Raw genomic sequence first — 13,685 nt, 5'->3', positions numbered from 1 at the left:
TTCTTAAAGTAAAAAATGTCATATTCCTGTGTTTCATATATACTTCCACGCTATGACGTTAGAATAATGCTGTGAAATTGTGTAAATGATGATAATGCCCTTTTAGTGTAAGAGCTGTTTGGAAAGACTGCCTGAAATTTCAGCCTGTTTTGGTGGGATGGAGTTTTGGCCTGCCAGGCAATTGGTTAATAGACCAATAAGAAAGAAAGTTCCAAACCTCTATGCCAATAACAGCTAGTTTTCAGTTTTCCCCTCCCCACTCAGACCACTCCCAGACAGTCCTAGCTAAATTCTTGCTCGAGAAATTGCTCTTTGCTATGAAGCTATTTATGTTTATTTTTGAACATTTTAATTGAAAATATCAAAGTAAGGTACTTCATTTTTACCAAGAAATAATAAAAATGGCTGCATTGGACCTTTAAAACCTCTGTCACTGACACTGTTCGATCTAGCAACCTTGCAAGCTAAAGCTGGCGTGCGTTGGAGCTCATTGAAAATATGACGAATGATACAGCAAAAATAACGGGAACCCAATGCAACTCACAGTACCGAAGTCCCTAAAACAATAGCCTAATTCAAAGGCTGATGCCTATTTGTAATCCATGGCGGAAAATGCCCTGCATGCAACAGAAAATATGTCTGGCGTCACGAAAAAATTCCTTAGCTCGCTCAGAACAGTGAATACCATCCTACCCATTGTAGTATCCCTCAATCATGGTAGTACTTACTATAGAACGTTGTGGTATACTGTAGAATACTATACTAAATACTACAGTATTATCCGCAAAAAAAAACACTGTAGTAAATACTAGAGTAATGTCCGCAAAGACAATACAGTGCGCAAAAATACTACACTTTTTAAACTTTAGTAAAAACGACAGTATTTAATTTTCATATAACCTGCCCATTCCCCTCCCCAATATCGCAATTTGTGCCAATTATAGACCATATATTGTGTTCCCTACAGGTTATAGAAAAGAGCAGAAGCGCTGAACTATTCGTTCAGATCCCTGTCCTACCTACTTACCTACAGTTTATGGAAAATTTGCTCTTTTAGTATTTCTCCAGTAGGTTTCCTGAAGGAGAAAGCCTCCACTTCTATGTCAAATATAATAAAACACTGTAGTAAATACTACAGTAAAATCCGCAAAAACACTACAGTAAATGCTACAGTATACTACAGTCTGCAAAAACACTATAGTAAATACTACAGTATAGTAGAGTCTGCAAAAGCATTACAGTAAATACTACAGTATACTACAATCCGCAAAAACACTACATTAATTACTATAGCATATACTACAGTTTTCTTTTACTAAAGTATTTATACTATAGTTAACTGTAAATACTACAGAATACTACAGTAAATATTACAGTAAATGCTACAGTGAATACTACAGTAAAGTCTGAAAAAACACTACAGTGAGTACCATAGTATTTATACCATAGTATAGTATAATATTTTTATGTGGGTAACTCTTGTTGCAACGATGGCTAGCTATATTCTCCACAGCAGCAGGCGATTTCAGGTAAATTCGATAGATAGATGTTTAACTAGACTTTCTCTAGTCTTGTTACAGGTAAGTAAAATGAAAGATGCACTATGCAGAAATCGCTCCGCCATTTCCTAGTTGCTAAAAGTTAGTTAGCCTAATAATTTGCCTAATTTCAGTTTATGTGACAAAACAAGCAAGTATAACATATAACACAACAGTTCCACTGCATTTTTTCATTGTTCCTCTGTAATCAGGGACTGATTTAGACCTGGGACACAGGGTGTGTGCAATTAAATATCAGGTAACAGAAAACCAGCAGGCTCCGGACCTCATAGGGTAAGAGTTGAATACCCATTGTGTAGAGAGTCATTGTACCATCTAAACCGCTGTGAAATATATTTTCCATAACCAAAAATATTGTTTACAGCTGTTTGAAGCTGGTGTACACAAAACGAAAGTAAAAGAAGCAAAAATTTAACTTAAGAACGGGAACCATAGAAAGAGCGTGCATAGAACATATCTACCGCTTCTTAGACTTGCTTTCAATGAGAATTACAGATTTATAACACACATTTCTATGTAAATTTGGTCGGGTCGTCCAAAAAGTTACATATTGCAGCTTTAAGCAACAGTCTTTTTTCTAAATGCAATTCATAATCTCTTCAGATGTAAAAGCTTAAGCTCAACCACAGTGTCTGTGTATTTTTTCTCACATGTCGAACAGCAACATCAGTCTTCACACGATTGGCCCAAAAAATTAACAAGGCTTCTCGTTGGCTTAACCAAATCAGGTCATCCAGTTCACATGATCACATAGGTCTAAATAACTTGGTAGGCAGTACATCAAATAATTCAAACCAACAGTCAGGGTTGCCATGTCCGCGGTTTTCCAGTAAAATTGGGCTACTTTGAAAACGATGTCGCGGGTGAAAATGTATTGGTCACGGGTTGCGGGTTTTTTGGCTATTTCTAGGTTAGCCTATAACTTCAGTTTATTGTTGTTGTAGCCTTGTGTTATTATGCAATTATGAATGGACATGTTTAGTCAATTAAATGGGAAGTTATCAAAGCTCTATCGCAATTACCGATCAGTTGTTAGAACGCATTAGATCGATGGTAACAGTAGTCAGATTAGGCTACAGGTTTAAAACAAATAAACACTGGCAGTTGTTGACAAGCATATTCAGTTAATACACATATTATTAATATTCAATTCAGTGATTGAAATTATGACCCCATCCTCAGTAGCCTATTCCAGCAGGCTATTGGGAAACACAAGCACTTCTTACCTCGAAATCGGCAAGCTATTCATGTTGAATAAATTAGTCTGTTAATTTGAACTAAGCAAGCTGCTAAATCGTTCAGTTTACATCTTGCCTACATCTTGCCTAGGCTACTGTCGACTATCTGAAATGAGATGTAGGACTATCAGGGGAAATAGGCTACCTGCCTTTATCTTAGCTAACCATGGCAAAGTTGAATTACAATCATAAACACAGATTTTAGTCTGTAGCCTATGCCTATTGAAATGACAATCTCACAAATGGGCCATTTACAACAGGTTGTAGTCTTAACATCTGGCACATAATAACAGCACAATTGCCAGAAAATAGCCTAACATTAGTTTTGAGATCCTCTGTTCAACTTTCATCACTCAAACTCTCCTGTTAGATTTATCTATAGTTATGCACATGCGCAAAAGGGATTTATTTACAATTATAAACCTGCTTCAGCCCTGAATGTTGATTGGCTGAAAGCCGTGGTATATCAGACCATATACCATGAGTATGACAAAAAATTAATTTGTACTGTTCTAATTACATTGGTAAACAGTTTATAATAGCAATAAGACACTCCGGGGATTACACATTGCGTAATGCTTAAGAACAGCCCTTAGCCGTGGTATATTGGCCATATACCATACCCCCTTGTGCCTTATTGCTTAATCATAGCAGTCAAATCCGTTAATGGAAAATGATCTGACGTGTTTAATAATGGCGATTTATATTTTCTCTTGTGACATATTCAAATTCCTTTATTACGTCATGTCATAGCTTGCAATAACTATTATTTTGAGGAAAACATAACTTTGCTTCTAATGTCATTACAAGTTATTACGATATTCTTTCTTAATTGGCTCGATAATGTTATGGAAAAAGGGTTTCTTTACTGTATAAATGTGGCAACTCCTCGCTTGCTGTGGACATTTTTTTGGGGCTAATTTTCTGGACTTTTTGGCTGGTTTTGAGTTAGACATTTTCAACTAGACATTTACATTTTAGTAATTTAGCAGACGCTCTTATCCAGAGCGACTTACAGTTAGTGAGTGCATACATTTTCATACTGGCCCCCCATGGGAAACAAACCCACAACCCTGGCGTTGCAAGCGCCATGCTCTACCAACTGAGCTACAGAGGGATACCTGGCAACCCTGCCAACAGTGCTTCTTAAATGATTGACAGGTCGTTTATTTGAGGTTTAAACATGAAAGCAACACAATTGTTTGATGTTTGCAAAACAAAATAGTAGAATGTAGTGTTTCTAATACATGGTTTTAACAGGGTATTATACTTATATCATGGTTCAAAGATGAGAATTCCCATTCGTTTCCCGAGGCAACAATGACATCACTGCTCTATTCATCCAGTTGTAACACATGGCTATTATTTTACAGCAAAACCTCCCTGAGAAACAGTCGTCAGACCTATAACTCAGGTTATAATGTTGTTACCCCCTAGCACTCCTGCTATTGATTTCCCCTCTGCCCTGCTCTCCCCCTCTCAGTGTCCCTGTGAGTCTCCACAGTACCCAGAGAGAGGAGGGACCCAGAGCATTGAGCCCTGCCCTGCCCTGCCTGTCAATGGATGAAGCCAGGTCCTTCCTAATCACAGATGGGCAGACTCCACAAATGCCCTGTCCCAGACTAGCTCTCCTCAGGTTTTAATTACAGGACAGCCTTTTGGCCTGCTGCTGGAGAGGAGACTCTCCAGCACCAGGCCTAACCCTAACCCTAGATTGGTAATACATTGCACCTACAGCTGAAACCCTAACCATGCAAGGTATTACCAATCTAGGGCTAGGTTAGGGGAGAAATCCCATTTCCCTGTGCTTCCCCCAGGAGTTGTATTCCTTGAGGAAAGTCCAGGGTAAAAAAGCTTTGTCCATCCTGTGGCTAGAACTTCCAGCATCACTTGGGCTAGTGGCGGGAGGGTGAGGTGGGGTTAAGGGGTGGGTGTGGTTTGAGGTAAGGTTGGGTTAGGGTTAAAAGTTGGGGGAGGGTGGGGGCTGGAGTTTTAGGATTAGAGTTTTAGCTGCAAGTGTGATGTATTACCAATCTAGGGTTAGGGTTAGGGTTTGAAGAGAGACACAATGGTTACTAAAACAATGCCCTCACATAATGATGTGGTCATTGGTTGTGTGTGCTCATGTCTGTGTATTATATCAAACGCATCATAGTTTTTGTATTCTGAATCCTTAATGGTATCCAGAGTGAGAGCAAATGCAACTGCTTACAGGACCACGTAGCAAGCAGGTCAAACAATGTGTTGATTACATGCCCCAGCACACATACATATGTTCTGAGCACAGGTCTAGCTACATGCTTTGCTAATCATTTGTGGACCATCTGGTCTCTGGTGACTGAACTAAAGTATGCTAGCCACTCAATTAGTTACTCGCTTATCAATTGCTATGGTAATGATAATGATCAGATCGATGGCGAGGAAAATTAAACTTTTCATGAATGTAAAAATGTATATGAAAATATACAATTATATGATCCAAATGCATATAAAATGTAAGTAGAGCCTTCTAGCCAAGACTCCCCATGAATCTTTGAGATTGAATATTCTATCACGTTCCCCCTGCCATCACAAAAATGCACGCGCTATACGCACACACACACACATGCACACACACGCACACGCACACACACACACAAACACACACACACACCAGTCACTGGGGACAGGCTTACAGGAGAGCCCTGAGCATGTGTCCTTGGTTTGAGGTACATGCTGGCCACTCTTAATGGGCATGGTAGCCAAATAGCCCCCATCCCCCTTTCACCACCCTCCACTCCCCTGCTCAGTCGGCCGTGGCCTCAGGCACCCCACCTCTGGACCCCCGCTGTTCTGTCAGAGTGCTCCGAGATGCCCCCTACTCTCCTGCTGGGAGCTGGGGGATGTTGGCAGCTCATGTAGGGAGCAAATGGAGCGGTGTAAGGGGGCAGAGAGGCAGGGGGAGGGGGAGGCTAAGACAGTCTCTGTGGATGTCCCTCTCTCAGAGCTGAGTCAATGAGCTCCCCTCTCGCTCTCTCTCTCTCTCTCTCTCTCTCTCTCTCTCTCTCTCTCTCTCTCTTTCACGCTCTTGCTCTTGCTCTCGCTCTCTCCATCTCCATCTCACCCCCATGGATGCCGGCAGGGTGGCCCTTGGGGCTTGTAATTTTGTTTAAGCTGCATAATTCATGAAGGGCGACATAGTAGCCCTGCTCACGTGACTGCCTTCGTACGCTGGGCCTGACAAGAGCGGCCCGGACAGCTGAGGGTGTCCTCTGAGGTCTGACATTACCTCAGCAACAACGTGTTAAAGGGTGAGAGGTGCTGCCACAACACGACACCTGGGCCTTTACCTCCACCTATATATACTGACATCGTCCTCTCTCTCACTACCAGTCTTTTCCCTCTCTGCCTCTTTCTGTTCAGTCTCACTGCCGTGTATAGAAGTGACAAGGGCTGCCACAACATTGCCTCTATGCCAGCCTTTACTGACCCACACATCTCTCAATGGAATGACCTCTCTCTGTAATGACACACGTTAACCTTAGACGTTCTGCTAACCTTCTCCTCCTCTTCTTGATTCTCTCCCAGGTCATATCTTCCCTCACCTCACAACCCCCTGTCCCCCTCTCTCCTAGGCCATATCTTACCTCACCTCACCTCACCTCACCTCACAACCCCCTGACCCCCTCTCTCCTAGGCCATATCTTCCCTCTCCTGACAACCCCCTGACCCCCTTTCTCCCAGGTCAATCTCTTCCCTCACCTCACAACCCCCTGACCCCGATCTCCTGTGGGACATGTCCCGCCAATCACCACCTGACCCCCCAAGCCCTCCCCACTCTATCCAATAAATTGCTGTCTGCCCGTCCAGATCCCCTCTATCTTCAGTAACATCTCTATCCTCCTCTTCTCTCAACCTTATCACCTCCTTCACCCTCTCCTTACATGGCCTCACCCTCCCCCTTTCTCTCTTTCCCTCTTTCCCTCTCTGTCTCTTGTCCTCCTTTCTCCTCACTACCTGACCTGACCTCACTCTCTGCCTTCTCCATGTCCCATCAGCAGTAAGTCAATCTCCCATTCCACAGAGTCCCCACCGTATGCCTGCAATCCACTGCCACGGACTGCAACATCTGAATTGGAGGCAGTGGAAAGACTGATCGGATAGTGAAAAGAGGGGAAAATGTTGAGTTATCATATCATAAAATATCCTGCAGTTTTTCCAAATAATAGAGACCAAGCCCAGTTAATCTGTAATGAGTGTTGACATGAGGAAAGCCTGAGGATGTGCCTCTAGTATATGGATAGAAGGAAGATTAGAGTGTTCAGTCAGCCCCTCTCGGAGCGCAACAGTATGAGGCTGCAACAGAACAGCAGATGCCGGGATAATTGAGGAGGAGCGAGGGAGGGGGTCTTCACTTTTTATTACACATCTTAAGTGAATATCTGTCACTATTTCTTCTCTCATAGACTACTTTCTTCCATTTTCTCGCAGTTCACTCCCTCTTTCTTGTTTTCTGTCTCTCTCTCTCTCTCTCTCTCTCTCTCTCTCTCTCTCTCTCTCTCTCTGTCTTCCCCCTCTCTCTCTATCACCATATCTCTTCCACTGTGTGTAGTTCCTGAAGGTTTAAGGGGTTGATCTCTTATGTTCCAGTGGGAATCTGCTGACTCAGACAGTCTGACTCATACTAAACTCATTATAGGTAGAAATTCTCCCAAAAACTCACTGGAGTATGTCTCACTAATTCATTCTTTCCACATTCAAACACATACACACACATCTGTGTATATGAGTTTACATTTATTTTGCAACTTGTTACAGTCCCTGTTTATCTATAACATCTCTATTTGTGGATAATATTGTATATATCTGACCTTTCTTCCAGTCAGTGTGTGTATGGCTTCTCAGTCTGTCTCTCTCTCTCTCTCTCTCGCTCTCTCTCTCTCTCTCTCTCTCTCTCTCTCTCTCTCTCTCTCTCTCTCTCTCTCTCTCTCTCTCTCTCTCTCTCTCTCTTTCGCTCTCCCCCCTTTCTCTTTCCATGGCTGTGTATAGCTGTGTAGCTGCTGGCTAGAGAGGAGCCCCTCCAGAGCCCTGGGACCTGCCCCTCTGCTCCCCTCCTGTTCCTGTCTGCCCATCAGGACAGATGGCTGTAGAGGGAACATTCCTCCACTGTCAGTGCACAGACAGCCCCCGGGCCCTAATGCGGACAGGGGCAGAAATTGGAGAATAATGTAATATAATATTTTATTGGGCTCTGATGGGCAGGATGCTGGGAACGTTGCCACGGTAATGTGTCTGTGCTTGGCTGCTATCCCTCGTCCAGCTCCAGGTCTGTGATTTAATAACGTGCTGTTTGCTGCTCGCCGCTCGTTGGGCCTTGGGTCTGGGGCCCAGGAAACAGGACCCTCTGCCTCCTGTGCCTGTCAAAAGAAGCTAACTATGTGACAAATGTTTAGCTTGGCTGTCCCAGAATTTTGAGATTAATAAATGGATGTGTCAGCGGCTGCATTAATGATTCCACACTGGCTGGGTGTTGGGGATCTGCTGGAACAACTCCAGTGGCAGAGAGAAAGAGCCATACTGCTATACACACACTGTTCTGTTTGGGCTGTGGGTCAATCTGGCAGGGTATGTTTTTAGTGTGTGAATGTGTGCGTATTTGGAGATCACAGAAGATTCAGTCAACAACCTGTCATGTGTGCCAATACATGTGCATGTGTGTATAAATAGGCCTACCAGTTAAAACTTATCTTGATCACCTTCATACCTCCTCCACTGTTTGTATGGTCTCTTTTATCAAGGCCATTTCTCTGGTGTTTCTGAATCATCCAGAACCAGCGGTGACCAAGCCCATCATCTCCAGACTGACAGAGAAAAATCGTTTAAGAATAGCAGCTGCAGCTTAGAAGAAAGTAAATGGCTGCCAGAAAAAAAGGCTTGAATCCAAAATAAATCAATTTAGTGTCTGCGTGGCCCTCACCTGCTCCTCTCTTGGTTGAGACAGGTGTCCAAGAAGTCATCCATCAGCAAAATAGCCTGAGCCACCCCTTCAATCCACCCAGGTACACGCCAACATATTTCCAGGCTCCCCTTTGGGTGGGAGATAATTGCCAAGCGCCAGGCAGGCTGCCATGGGACGAAGCGAGGAAAGGGGAGGAGTGGACTGTCTGAACAGACGTGTAGGACTGGCACAGACAGCATGGCGCAGAAAACCTAATCACGCCTCAAAAAGTTAGGACTGTAATTTAGTCATTAAGGCCTCATCTGGTCTCCCCCTCCCAGGGTCTGGCTGGTGATTCCTCCATAACCCCCTGCATGGTGGTGCCACCCCTGGCCACTGGATTGACAGGCATGTGCTGCCTCAGCAGCAAGCTGCGCCCTGTGAGAGGAGAGGGGAGGTGAGGAGAGGAGAGGGGAGGTGAGGAGAGGAGAGGAGAGGAGAGGAGAGGAGAGGAGAGGAGAAGAGAGGAGAGGAGAGGAGAGGAGAGGAGAGGAGAGGAGAGGAGAGGAGAGGAGAGGAGAGGAGAGGAGAGGAGAGGAGAGGAGAGGAGAGGAGAGGAGAGGAGAAGAGAGGAGAGGAGAGGAGAGGAGAGGAGAGGAGAGGAGAGGAGAGGAGAGGAGAGGAGAGGAGAGGAGAGGAGAGGAGAGGAGAGGAGAGGAGAGGAGAGGAGAGGAGAGGAGAGGAGAGGAGAGGAGAGGAGAGGAGAGGAGAGGAGGGTGAGGAAAGGTGAGGGCAAGAGAGGAGAAGAGAGGGGAAGAGAGGAGAGGAGAAGAGAGGAAAAGAGAGGAGCAGCCACACACAGACCCACCAGGCAGACAGAGGCTTTAGAATGAGCTCCTCCCACTGAGAGGGCGAATGGGGGAGGGACTGTGGATGAGCTGCTAATTGAAGAGGCAATGCCCCACCCAAACGGCTGATGCAGTGCCATCAAGCTAAGCCTGTGAACTTAAGCTAACAGCATTTTCTCGTAATGCTGCTGAGAAGTTGTTCTGAGAACTCATTCAGTATTGAGTCTATAAGCAGTGTACTAATGGTAAAAAAATATGTATAATTAGGCTACATCTCTATGAGAAAATAAATTAACTGTGTTTTTTTAATATTTAGAATATTTCATAGAAATTGTCCAACTGTTTAGCCTTTCACTGTATCACAGTGAGTCAAGTCAAATTCCACCACTGTTAATTATATTATGTCTGTAACAGTGCTTTAAGTCTGAGATGGAATGGACGTGGGGCAGAGGCCCAATTCAGATGTCTGCCTGGCGATTGGGGCTGTCAGAACGTCAGATCTGGGGAAATCAGAGAAAAGCTGAGGACCTTTCTCCCTGTCATCAATCACCTGCCTGTAGCTGCGCTGCAAGCCAATCCACTCTGGTGAGGCCTGTGAATTCATCAGGAAGGACACCGTCTGACACAAAGAAAAATGAGCCCTCTCCTCCAGACGTCAGGACAGATTGCATCCCAATGTCACTAAGTTGCTCAACACAAAAGCCCTCACAAAGAATATGAGAGAGGGCAAGATTGAAACATGATTTGATTAGAATGTATCCAGATCTTCTTGTGATGTATCTGTGATGGTTGATCCCTGTAGTGTGTGGCACTAAAGGCAGTGGTGTAAAGTACTTCAGTAAAAACACTTTAAAGTACTACTTAAGTTGTTTTGGGGGGTATCTGTACTATACTATTTATATTTTTGACAACTTTTACTTTTACTTCACTACGTTCCTGAAGAAAATAATGTACTTTTTACTCCATACATTTTCCCTGACACCAAAAAGTACTCTTACATTTTGAATGCTTAACAGGACAGGAAAATTGTCCAATTCATGCACTTATCAAGAGAACATCCCTGGTCATCCCTACTGCCTCTGATCTGGCGGAATCACTAAACACAAATGCTTTGTTTGTAAATTATGTCTGAGTGTTGGAGTGTGCCCCTGGCTATCGTTAAATAAATAAAAAACAAGAAAATTGTGCCATCTGGTTTGCTTAATATAAGGAATTTGAAATGATTTATACTTTACCTTTAGATACTTAAGTATATTTACATTTTAGTCATTTAGCAGACGCTCTTATCCAGAGCAACTTACAGTTAGTGCATACATTATTTTTCATACTGGCCCCCCGTGGGAATCAAACCCACAACCCTGGTATTGCAAACACCGTGCTCTACCAACTGAGCTACATCTCTGCCGGCCATTCCCTCCACTACCCTGGGCCAATTGTGCGCCGCCCCATGGGTCTCCCGGTCACAGATTTGAACCAGGATCTCTAGTGGCACAGCTAGCACTGCAATGCAGTGCCTTAGACCACTGCGCCACTCGGGAGGTTGTATTTGGTTTTTGGTCATTAAGGCCTCATCTGGTCTCCCGCTCCCAGGGTCTGGCTGGTGATTCCTCCATAACCCCCTGCATGGTGGTGCCACCCCTGGCCACTGGATTGACAGGCATGTGCTGCAGATGAGGTTTATAATGATATTTGAGCAATTACATTTACTTTTGATACTCAAGTATATTTAAAACCAAATACTTTTACTCAAGTAGTATTTTACTGGGTGACTTTCACTTTTACTTGAGTCATTTTCTATTAAGGTACTCAAGTATGACAATTGGGAACTTTTTCCAACACTGACTAAAGGATGTCACAGTACTGTATGTGGAGCTTAGCGGCATAGCTAATAGGTAAGTATAGACAGGTTGGTAAACTATGTGGGTATAGCTTGGCATGAACAAAATAGTATTGTGTGTGTGTTTGTGTTTGTGTTTGTGTTTGTGTTTGTGTTTGTGTTTGTGTGTGTGTGTGTGTGTGTGCGTGTGCGCACATGTTTATACAGTAGAGCAGTGTTTCCCAACTCCGGTCCTCGAGTACCCCAACAGTACATATTTCTTCTGTGGCCCTGGACAAGCACAACCGATTCTACTTGTCAACTAATCATCAAGCCCTTGACAAGTTGAATCAGGTGTTTTTGTCCGGGGCTTGGGGGGTACTCGAGGACTGGAGTTGGGAAACACTGCAGTAGAGAGGCATGCTGGATCCACACACTCCCTCCAGGCAGGTAGAAGGGTAGGAAGGGGAGAGGAGAGCCATCAGGCAGAGAATGATTAATGATGTTCAGCCTGGCATCTATAGCACATCTACCCACAGGGACCAGGACAGATCTAGTCACCGCTTCAGGTATTAAGCTGCCCTTGGCAAACCCCCAGGGCACGAAAATCTGGTCCCACCTTGGAGAGAGCAGATTACGCCAGGATAATATTTATGATGGGGAAATGGCCTGCTATTTATTCATAGCACATATGACTGGTAATGATTCATCATGATCCCCCTCTCTCCTTCTCCCCCTCTCTCCTTCTCCCCATCTCTCCTTCTCCCCCTCTCTCCTTCTCCCCCTCTCTCCTTCTCCCCATCTCTCCTTCTCCCCCTCTCTCCTTCTCCCCATCTCTCCTTCTCCCCCTCTCTCCTTCTCCCCCTCTCTCCTTCTCCCCCTCTCTCCTTCTCCCCATCTCTCCTTCTCCCCCTCTCTCTCTCTTTTCCCATCTCACTCTCACTCCCCCCCTCTCTCTAGAGATGTGCATGAAAGGTGAGGCCTATAATGACACCAGAGCACGGCCCCAAAGACTGATGAGGCCACATACAGTGAGGGAAAAAAGTATTTGATCCCCTGCTGATTTTGTATGTTTGCCCACTGACAAAGAAATGATCAGTCTATAATTTTAATGGTAGGTTTATTTGAACAGTGAGAGACAGAATAACAACAACAAAATCCAGAAAAACGCATGTCAAAAATGTTATAAATTGATTTGCATTTTAATGAGGAAACAAGTATTTGACCCCCTCTCAATCAGAAAGATTTCTGGCTCCCAGGTGTCTTTTATACAGGTAACGAGCTGAGATTAGGAGCACACTCTTAAAGGGAGTGCTCCTAATCTCAGCTTGTTACCTGTATAAAAGACACCTGTCCACAGAAGCAATCAATCAATCAGATTCCAAACTCTCCACCATGGCCAAGACCAAAGAGCTCTCCAAGGATGTCAGGGACAAGATTGTTGACCTACACAAGGCTGGAATGGGCTACAAGACCATCGCCAAGCAGCTTGGTGAGAAGGTGACAACAGTTGGTGCGATTATTCGCAAATGGAAGAAACACAAAATAACTGTCAATCTCCCTCGGCCTGGGGCTCCATGCAATATCTCACCTCGTGGAGTTGCAATGATCATGAGAACGGTGAGGAATCAGCCCAGAACTACACGGGAGGATCTTATCAATGATCTCAAGGCAGCTGGGACCATAGTCACCAAGAAAACAATTGGTAACACACTACGCCGTGAAGGACTGAAATCCGGCAGCGCTCGCAAGGACCCCCTGCTCAAGAAAGCACATATACAGGGCCGTCTGAAGTTTACCAATGAACATCTGAATGATTCAGAGGAGAACTGGGTGAAAGTGTTGTGGTCAGATGAGACCAAAATCGAGCTCTTTGGCATCAACTCAACTCACTGTGTTTGGAGGAGGAGGAATGCTGCCTATGACCCCAAGAACACCATTCCCACCGTCAAACATGGAGGTGGAAACATTATGCTTTGGGGGTGATTTTCTGCTAAGGGTACAGGACAACTTCACCGCATCAAAGGGATGATGGACGGGGCCATGTACCGTCAAAACTTGGGTGAGAACCTCCTTTCCTCAGCCAGGGCATTGAAAATGGGTCGTGGATGGGTATTCCAGCATGACAATGACCCAAAACACACGGCCAAGGCAACAAAGGAGTGGCTCAAGAAAAGGCACATTAAGGTCTTGGAGTGGCCTAGCCAGTCTCCAGACCTTAATCCCATAGAAAATCTGTGGAGGGAGCTGAAGGTTCGAGTTGCCAAACGTCAGGCTCGAAACCTCAATGACTTGGAGAAGATCTGC

The sequence above is a fragment of the Coregonus lavaretus genome (genome assembly GCF_964263955.1).
Source record: "Coregonus lavaretus genome assembly, chromosome: 12".
Taxonomy (NCBI): Eukaryota; Metazoa; Chordata; class Actinopteri; order Salmoniformes; family Salmonidae; genus Coregonus; species Coregonus lavaretus.
The sequence above is the reverse complement of the archived record's forward strand: the minus strand, read 5'-3'. Positions refer to the sequence as shown.